This window comes from Pristiophorus japonicus, unplaced genomic scaffold (genome assembly GCF_044704955.1).
Source record: "Pristiophorus japonicus isolate sPriJap1 unplaced genomic scaffold, sPriJap1.hap1 HAP1_SCAFFOLD_33, whole genome shotgun sequence".
NCBI lineage: Eukaryota > Metazoa > Chordata > Chondrichthyes > Pristiophoridae > Pristiophorus > Pristiophorus japonicus.
Window position 1 is genome coordinate 6240134 of NW_027253106.1, and position 9571 is coordinate 6249704.

Consider the following 9571-nt stretch of genomic DNA (forward strand, 5'->3'; position numbering starts at 1 on the left):
AATCTCTCACAGCTGAACTGAATGCATGGAATGTGTAGTTTTGAGATGAGGTTTCTCCACCGTCAGGGCTGCCAACGGGAGTGAGTGAGAAACACTGTGCAGAGCTTGAGTGTGTGCCTAACTGTGCAGAGAAATCAGCAAATGCAACAGCGTCATGAGACACTGCATCCTGTTAAATTGAACCACAAATATGAATTATTCAATTTTGTGCAATCATTAATGAAGCACGTTTGCAAAATGTTCCCACCCGGTTTCGAACCACGAACCTTTAGCGTGTTAGGCAAATGTGATAACCACTACACTACGGAAACGCTATGGTAGCACGAGTGTTGGGAACATAACCAGAGCTTTAAGCTCAACAGCTGGCCGACACTTCGCGAGCTTCCGGAATGAGAATTGAATTACGGTGCTTAATTTAGCAAGTTTTTGAGTGTGGCAGGAATTGATCCTGTGTTTCTCAGACTTTATACATAGTAACAAGAGTGGCCATTCCTCAGGAAGTGGTTAGAATGTGGAATGCACTACATAAAATGGCGATGGAGGCAGACTCAATCTTATCTTTGAAAATGGAATTGGATAATATCCGAAGGAATAAAATTGCACAGCTGTGGGTAAATAACGGGGGTGTGGGACGAGTTGAGAGTTGGCATGGCCTCGACGGGCCGAATGGACTTCTTCCGTGCTGTAACCATTCCCTTATTCTGTGCTTCTATAACTTAGTGGCACGGTTAATAATGTGCGTGGAAGTTGAATAATGCAAAGGGAAATGGATTGAGTCGGCATTACAAGAGGCATCTGATTCAAAAGATTCGGGCGCGCGAAAAGTCGGGTTTAATGTCATTAAAAGCTTCATTTTTGTTTTGTGAATTTTCGGTCAGAGAAATGTTTGGGGAAGGAATTTTTTGCTGAAAGGGACTCAGCATTTAATCTTCCTCCTGGATGTTGGCGTCATATTTCTTCTCGATGTTATTCTTGCAGAATGTATATTTTCTTTGCTGTTTCACAATAACCAGTCCCTTGCTCTACAGTCCTTCTCACTGTATCCCCAGTCTCATGTATTGTTAACAGCAATGAACATTTTGAAGCAGACAACTAAAGCACAGTGTCTAAAAGAGTTTAAAGTGTTTAAAGAGGTAAATTGCAGAGCACAGAAAAATTAATTTATTGAGGACTCTCCTTCAGTTAACATTTCTTTAGTTGTGCAAATGAAGATCATCAGTTAATTCATGATGTTTTCCCGTGAAAGCAGGATAACATTTAACAATGATAAATTCTCTACATTTCCAAAGGCACTGGTTAATCAGGACAGTCCGCACGATTTTTTTAAGGAATGGTCGCGTTTGACTAACTTGAATGCATTTTTGGAGGAGGTCGATCAGTAGTGCATACGATGTCATGTATATGGATTTTATTAATGCTTTTGCTAAGGTCCCACATGGCAGACTGGTGATGAATGTAAAAGCCCATGGGATCCAGGGCGAAGGCAAATTGAATTCAAAATTGGTTCAGATGCAGGAAGCAAAGGTTAATGTTTGATGGGTGTTTTTTGACTGGAAGGATATTTTCAGTGGGGTTTCGCACTTTTCAGTGCTAGGTCCATTGCTTTGTGTGGTATTTTTCAATGATCTAAACTTCAATATAGGGGTTATGATTAAGAAGTCTTCAGGTAAGTGTTGCTGATAATGAAGAAGAAAGCTGGAGACTGCAGGAAGATATCAATCAACTTGTAAGGTGGCAGAACAGTGGCAATTGGAATTTAATCCAGAGACGTGTGAGATTGAGCATCTGTGGAGGCCGAACAATGAAAGTGAATACACATCAACTCTAGGACATTGAGAAGTGTAGAGGAGCAAAGAAGGAGAAAGGAATCAAAATGTGAAGTCACAGCCAAAGCGGTAAGTGATTGGCTGGTGATTGGAAAGTAGCATTTCTTTTTCTTTTTAATATCAGTAAGTAACATGATAACAGTGTTTTCACAAATGTAAGTTAATCTAAGGATTAATTCATGGCAGGAAAGCTCGGTCACGTGATATGCTCCTCCTTTACCATGTGGGAACTCAGGGACACTTCAGGTGAGAAGTGGATCCGCCTTCAGCTCCTGACGGACCGCGTTGCGGAATTGGAGCTGAGGGTGGATTCACTTTGGAGCATCCACGATGCTCAGAATGATGGTAGCGAGTTGGTCTTACCGCAGGTGAAGGGTGCGCAGCCAGCTAGGGAATGGAAGACCAGCAGTAAGAGTAGTGCAAGGAAGGTAGTGCAGGGGTCACCTGCGGTCACCCCACTGCAAAGATGATGCACTGCTTTGAGTACTGTTGAGCGGAATGACTCACCACGGTAGGGCAGCAGCAGCCAAGTTCATGGCACCGTGGCTGGCTCTGTTGCACAGGAGGGCAGGAAAAAGTGTGTGAGAGCGATCGTGATAGTGGATTCAATTCGAAGGGGAATAGACAGGCGTTTCTGCGGCCACAAACAAGACTTCAGGATGGTATGTTGCCTCCCTGGTGCAAGTGTCAAGGATGTCTCGGAGTGGGTGCAGGACATTTTGAAAAGGGAGGGAGAACAGTCAGTTGTCGTGGTGCACATTGGTACCAAAGACATAGGTAAAAAAAGGGATGAGGTCTTAAGAGACCAATTTAAGCACCTCGGAGCTAAATTAAAAAGTGGGATCTCAAAAGTAGTAATGTCGGGATTGCTACCAGTGCCACGTGCCATTAGGAGTAGGAATCGCAGGATAGCGCAGATGAATACGTGGCTTGAGCAGTGGTGCAGCAGGGAGGGATTCAAATTCATGGAGCATTGGAACAGGTTCTGGGGGAGGTGGGACCAGTACAAATCGGATAGTCTGCACCTCGGCAGGACCATAACCAATGTCCGAGTGGGAGTGTTTGCTTGTGCTGTTGGGGAGGAGTTAAACTAATATGGCAGGGGGATGGGAACCAATGCAGGTTGACAGAGGGAAACACAACGACGACAGAAGCAAAGGACAGAAAGGAGATGAATCAAAGTGGAGGGCAGAGAAACCCAAGGCAAAAAACAATCAGGGCCAATGTACAGCAAAATTCTAAAGGGTTAACGTGTAATTAAATGGCAAGCCTGAAAGTTCGGTGCCTCAATGCGAGGAGTATTCGAAACCCAGGAGAGGGCTCTGAGCTAGTTAGAGTGGGTGAGAGCGCAGATGAACAGGACCCCAAGAAAGAATGCAAAAGGCAGGAGGCAACAGAGCAGAGTAGCACTGGGGTAAGTGTAAACCACAAGGTGAAAGGAAGGGTCAATATGTATGAAGATAATGGGGCTGCAAGAGGGGTAAAAATTAAAAATCATGGTTTACCTGAACGCACGTTGCATTCGAAATAAAGTAAATGAGTTGACAGCACAAATCATTACAAATGGGTATGATTTGGTGGCCATTACAAAAACGTGGTTGCAGTGTGGCCAAGACTGGGAATTAAACATACAGGGCTATCTGACAATTATGAAGGATGGACAGGAAGGGAAAGGAGGTGGGGTAGCTCTGTTAATAAACGATGATATCAGGGCAGTTGTGAGAGATGATATTGGCTCTCATTGAAACATATAAAAATATATAACATATAAACGGGGGTTAACAGGGATAATGCAGAATAAATGTTCCTCCTGTCTGGGGAATCTAAAACAGGAGGTCAATCTCACAGATTAACGGGATGGCCATTTAATTCTGTGATGAGGAGAAATGACTTCACTCAAAGAGTTGTAAATAATTGGAATTATCCACCCGAGAATGTAGATAGGAAGGGAAAGGAGGAGGGGTAGATCTGTTAATAAAGGATGATATCAGGGCAGTTGTGAGAGATAATATTAGCTCTAATGAACAAAATGTTGAATCATTGTGGGTAGAGATTAGAGATAATAAGGGCAACAAGTCACTGGTGGGTGTAGTTTATAGGCCCCAAATAATAACTGGGGCGAACTAATTAATCAAGGGAATCAAGGTAATAATGGAGGCATGTGAAAAAGGAACGGCAGCAATCATGGGGGATTTTACCCGACATATCGATTAGTCAAATCAAATCGCACGGGGTAGCCTTGAAGAGGAATTCATAGAATGCATATGGTATTGTTTCTTAGAACTGTATGTTACAGAACCTACAAGGGAGCAAGCTATCTTAGATCTGGTCCTGTGTAACGAGACAGGAATAATAAACGATCTCCTAGTAAAAGCTCCTCTCGGAATGAGTGATCACAGTCTGGTTGAATTTGTAATACAGATTGAGCGTGGGGAATAGTGTCTCAAACGAGCATACTATGCTTAAACAAAGGGGACTACAGAGGGATGAGGTCAGAGACTAAACGGTGGCACAATTGAGGAACAGTGGAGGACTTTTAAGGAGGCCTTTCATAGTGCTCAACAAAAATATATTCCAATGAAAAAGAAAGGCGGCAAGAGAAGGGATAACCAGCCGCGGATAACCAAGTAAATAAAGGAGAGTATCAATTTGAAAACCAATGCGCATAAGGTGGCCAACGTCAGAGGGAAACTAGAAGATTGGGAAAATTTTAAACGACAGCAAACAATGACTAAGAAAGCAATGAAGAAAGGAAAGATAGATTACGAAAGTAAACTTGCGCAAAATATAAAAACAGATAGTAAATGTTTTTACCGATATATAAAACGGAAAAGCGTGACTAAAGTAAATGTTGGTCTTGTAGAAGATGAGAAGGGGGATTTAGAAATGGAAACTGTGGAAATGGCTGAGACATTTAACAATTCTTTTGCTTCGGTCTTCACAGTGGAAGACACAAAATCCATGCAACAAATTGCTGGTCAAGGGAATGGGGGAAGGGAGGACCTTGAGACAATCTCGATCACAAGCGAGGTAGTGCTGGACAGGCTAATGGGACTCAAGGTAGACAAGTCCCCTGATCCTGATGAAATGCATCCCAGTGTAATAAAAGAGGTGGCGTAAGTTATAGCAGATGCATTCGTTATAATCTACCAACATTCTCTGGACTCTGTGGAGGTACCAGTGGATTGGAAAGCAGCTAATGTAACGCCTCTGTTTAAAAAAGAGGGCAGACAAAAGCCAGGTAACTATAGTCCGGTTAGTTTAGCATCTGCAGTGGGGAAAATGCTTGAAGCTATCATTAAGGAAGAAATAGCGGTATATCTTGAAAGGAATAGTGCAATCAAGCAGACGCAACATTGGTTCATGAAGGGGACAGCACGTTTAACTAATTTACTGCAAATCTTTGAGGATATAACGAGCATGGTTGATAGAGGTGTACCGATGGATGTGGTGTATTTAGATTTCCAAAAGGCATTCGATAAGGTGTAAGAAAAAAGGTTACTGAAGAAGATAAAGTTATGCGGAGTCAGAGGAAATGTAATAGCATGGAAAGAGATTTGGCTGGCGAACAGAAAGCAGAGAGTGAGGATAAATGGGTCCTTTTCAGATTGGAAATCGGTGGTTAGTGGTGTGCCACAGGGATCGGTGCTGGCACCACAACTGTTTACAATATACATAGATGAACTGGAAGAGGAGACAGAGTGTAATGTAATAAAATTTGCAGATGACACAAAGATTAATGGGAAAGCGGGGTGTGTAAAGGATACATTGAGGGTGCAAAGAGATTTAGATAGATTAAGCGAATGGGATAAGCTTTGGCAGATGGAATACAATGTCGGAAAATGTGAGGTCATCCACATTGGAAAAAAAAACAGTAAAAGGGAATATTATTTGAATGGGGTGAAATTACAACATGCTGCGTTGCAGAGGGACCTGGAGGTCCTTGTGCATGAATCCCAAAAAGTTAGTCTGCAGGTTCAGAAGATAATCAGGAAGGCGAATGGAATGTTGGCCTTCATTGCGAGAGGGATGGAGCACAAAAGCTGGGAGGTCCTGCCGCAACTGTATAGGGTATTGGTAAGGCCGCACCTGGAGTACTGCATGCAGTTTTGGTCACCTTACTTAAGGAAGGGTAAATTAGCCTTGGAGTGGGTACAGACGATTCACTAGGCTGATTCCGGAGATGAGGGGGTTACCTTATGATGATAGTTTGAGTAGACTGGGTCTTTACTCGTTGGAGTTTTGAAGGATGAGGGGTGATCTTATAGAAATATTTAAAATAATAAAAAGGATAGACAAGATAGAGACAGAGAGGTTGTTTCCACTAGTCGGGGAGAATAGAACTCTGGGGCACAGCCTCAAAATACGGGGCAGCCAATTTAAAATCGAGTTGTGAAGGGATTTCTTCTCCCAGAGGGTGGTGAATCTGTGGAATTCTCTGCCCAGGGAAGCAGTTGAGGCTAGCTCATTGAATGTATTAAAATCACAGATCGATAGATTTTCAACCAATGAGGGAATTAAGGGTTATGGGGAGCGGGCGGGTAAGTGGAGCTGAGTCCACGGCCAGATGAGCCATGATCTTTTTGAATGGTGGAGCAGGCTCGAGGGATGAGATGGCCTACTCCTGTTCCTAATTCGTATGTTCTTATGTTCTTATGAACTGTCAATGAATGTCCACAGATCCCTGAATTTTAGCTGGCCAGTTGGATAAGTTGATTAAGAAGGCAGACCGAATGGTTGCATTTATTGGCAGAGGCATGGAATAGAAGAGCAAGTGGGATATGTCTGAAATATGCAAAATTTTGGTTAGCCTACAGCTGGAGTACATCGTGCCGTTCTGGTCATCGTATTGAAGGAAGGACGTGATTGCTCTGAAGAGGGTATGGAGGAGATTTCTGTAGGATGTTGCCAGAAGTGGAGCAAATTTACTATGAGGACAGATTGGATAGGCTGGGTTTGGTTTCCTTGGAACAGAGGAGGCTGATGGGCGACAGCATTGAGATGTAGAAAATTAGGATGGGCCTAAATATTGTTGATTAAAAGGGCCTATTTGCCGTATGTGAGTGGCCAACAACCAGGGAGCATAAATTAAAAGTAATTAGTAAAAGAGTTAAAGGAGATTTGAAGGGAAAATTCTTCATGCAGATGTTTGTCGGGGTCTGGAACTCACTGCCTGAAATCGTGGTGGCGGGAGAAACCCTCATCACATTTATAAAGTACTTGGTTTTGAACTTGAAATGCCGTAATGTGCAGGGTTGCACACCGAAAACTGGACATTTGTTCGCCAGTGCAGATACGATGGGCCGAAAAGGACTCCTTCCATGCTGCAATCTTCTATGATTATATAATTATCGGTTCGCATTACTTCATGATGCAAAACGAGGCGATCAGCTAATTTAAGAGTCTTTCCAGTGCAAACATGTTCATGTAAGCTGGAGCTCAAACTCAGGAACCTGAGATTAAGAGGCTTATTATGCTGCTGTTCGGTGTACGGGAAGCTTTAGCTCGAACCGAGGCATGTTATAGCTCAGTGATGGGCGGTAAGCCAGTGTTGATGCAGCATTCGTCGCTTTATGCCGGCAGCGGCTGATTGGAGAGTGCGGGACCGGAATGTTGGGGCTTGTCAAGCAACCACTCACTCTGGAGCTGGGGAAGAGCGATTAGTCAATGGGTTTGTTTGTGGCTTTGATTTTCTGTTGTGAAGCGAGCAGGTGCGACTGAATCCTTTAATAATCTCTCACAGCTGAACCGACGGCACGGAATGTGTAGTTTTGAGATGGCGTTTCTCCACCGTCAAGGCTGGAAACGGGACGGAGTGAGAAACACTGTGCTGAGTTTCAGTGTGTACAGTGTAAGAAATCAACAAATGCAACAGCGTCATGAAACACTGCACTCTGTTAACCACGAATATGAATTATTCAATTTGTCCAATCATTCATTGATCACGTTTGCAAAATGCTTCCGCCCGGTTTCGAACCGGGGATCCTTTGCATGTTAGGCAAACGTGATAACAACTACGCTGAAGAAACGCTGTGGCAAAAGCCCTCTTCGGAACATAACCAGAGCTTTAACCTCAACAGCTGGACTGCACTTCAGGAGCTTGAGTTCCGAGAATAGAATGAAGGTGCTTTTTTGAAAAAGGCAGCAATTGATCCCTTTTTACTTACACTTTATAGATAGGAACTGAAGGTGTCCATTTCGCAGCAAGCAGTTAGAATCTGAAATATAACGCTTTAAAGGGCGGTGGAGGCTGATTTAATCTTATCTTTCAAAAGGCAGTTGGATAAGGAGCTGAATGAAAAACAAATGCACAGCTGCTGGTAAATGACAGGTAATTGGGACTAGTTGAATGTTGGCATGGGCTCAATGGGCCGAATGGACTCCTTCCATGCTGTAACCATTCCCTTATTCTGTGATTATATAAGTGAGTGGCACATTTAAAAGTGTCCATGGAAGCACAATATTGCAAAGCGACATGGATTGAGTTAGCACAACGAGAGTCATCTGATTCAGAAGAATCGGCTGCGTGGAAATTTGAAAGGAACATTTTTCTTTTGTGAATTCTCGGTCAGAGACATTTTTGTGAAACGAATATTTCGCAGAAAGGGAGTCAGCTTTTCATTTCTTCCTGGCTTTCGGTGTCACATTTCTTTTCCAATTTATTGTGTTCCTAACACAGATGAGACTGCACAAAGTGAGGTTCAAGTAACAGTGATCTCAGTCATTATTAAGACACTCCAGAGTGAGGAACAAGCCTTCGGGGCTGGATAACATACAGTGCTCCGAAGGGATGCTGCGATCCCTTGAGTCTTCAGGGGATGCACTCCCTGGTGGCGGAACATGGAAGTGTATGCTTTATCGATGCCCAGCATCACTTCCCCCAAAGTCAAATGGAAAACTATTTAGAAGTTGAGGCGGTCGGGAGACTTTCTTTCTCTGGTTCATCTCCTCGGTACAAATGTATGTTCATATGTGTTGGCTGTGCCCTCGCTGGGTTGGCATGTTGTTGGCGCTGCAAGTCTGCTGAGTGAGCCTGGCCTAGCTGGGATGTTGGGCGTTATGGGTTCGATTTCCTAGTCCGAGGTGCTGTCGTTGATCCTTTGGGTGTGTGTTGTGGGCTCTAAAAAGGTGGTGTCTGCTGTGGGTTGTTCAGGGCAGTCTGTGAACCGTAGCCTCGTTTGGTCCAGATGATTTGTGCAATTTGTCCATTGTCTCGTTTGACCACAAACTCCCTACTCCCTTAATTAACTATCACCGTGCCGGCGGTCCACTTGGGAACATGTCCATAGTTTCGTACATACACAGGTTGATTCAGATCAATTACCTATGACACAGTGGCGCGACCGTCGCTTACATGTTGTTGCTGCTGCCTGCTCTCTACCTGATGATGCAGATTGGGCTGAACCAACGAGAGTCTCGTTCTAAGTGTCCCTTTCATGAGTAGCTAAGCCGGGGGCACCCCTGGGAGTGAATGTGTCTCGTGCCGTAGCTGGGCAGTACACGGGATAGGCACATTTGGAGTCAGGCTTCTGGGACACATTTAAGGCTCTGTTTGATTGTTTGTGCTGGCCGCTCTGCCTGCCCATTGGAGCCTGCTTTAAACGGGTCCGAAGTGACATGTTTGGTCTCATTTCAGGTCATGAATTCTTTAAATTCGGAACTGGTGAAATATGGCCCGATGTTACTGACCAGTATGTCAGGCATGCCGTGGGTGGCAAACATGACCTTCAGGCTTTCAATGGTGG

The 9571-nt window shown here is 44.0% G+C and overlaps 1 non-coding gene across 1 annotated transcript; it reads right to left on the bottom strand.

Moving 5' to 3' along the window:
* Positions 1-238: 238 nt before the first annotated feature.
* On the bottom strand, positions 239-311 carry trnav-aac (transfer RNA valine (anticodon AAC)). The gene has a single exon. It is a non-coding gene; the product is annotated as a tRNA-Val (tRNA).
* Between the last annotated feature and the right edge of the window lie 9260 nt (positions 312-9571).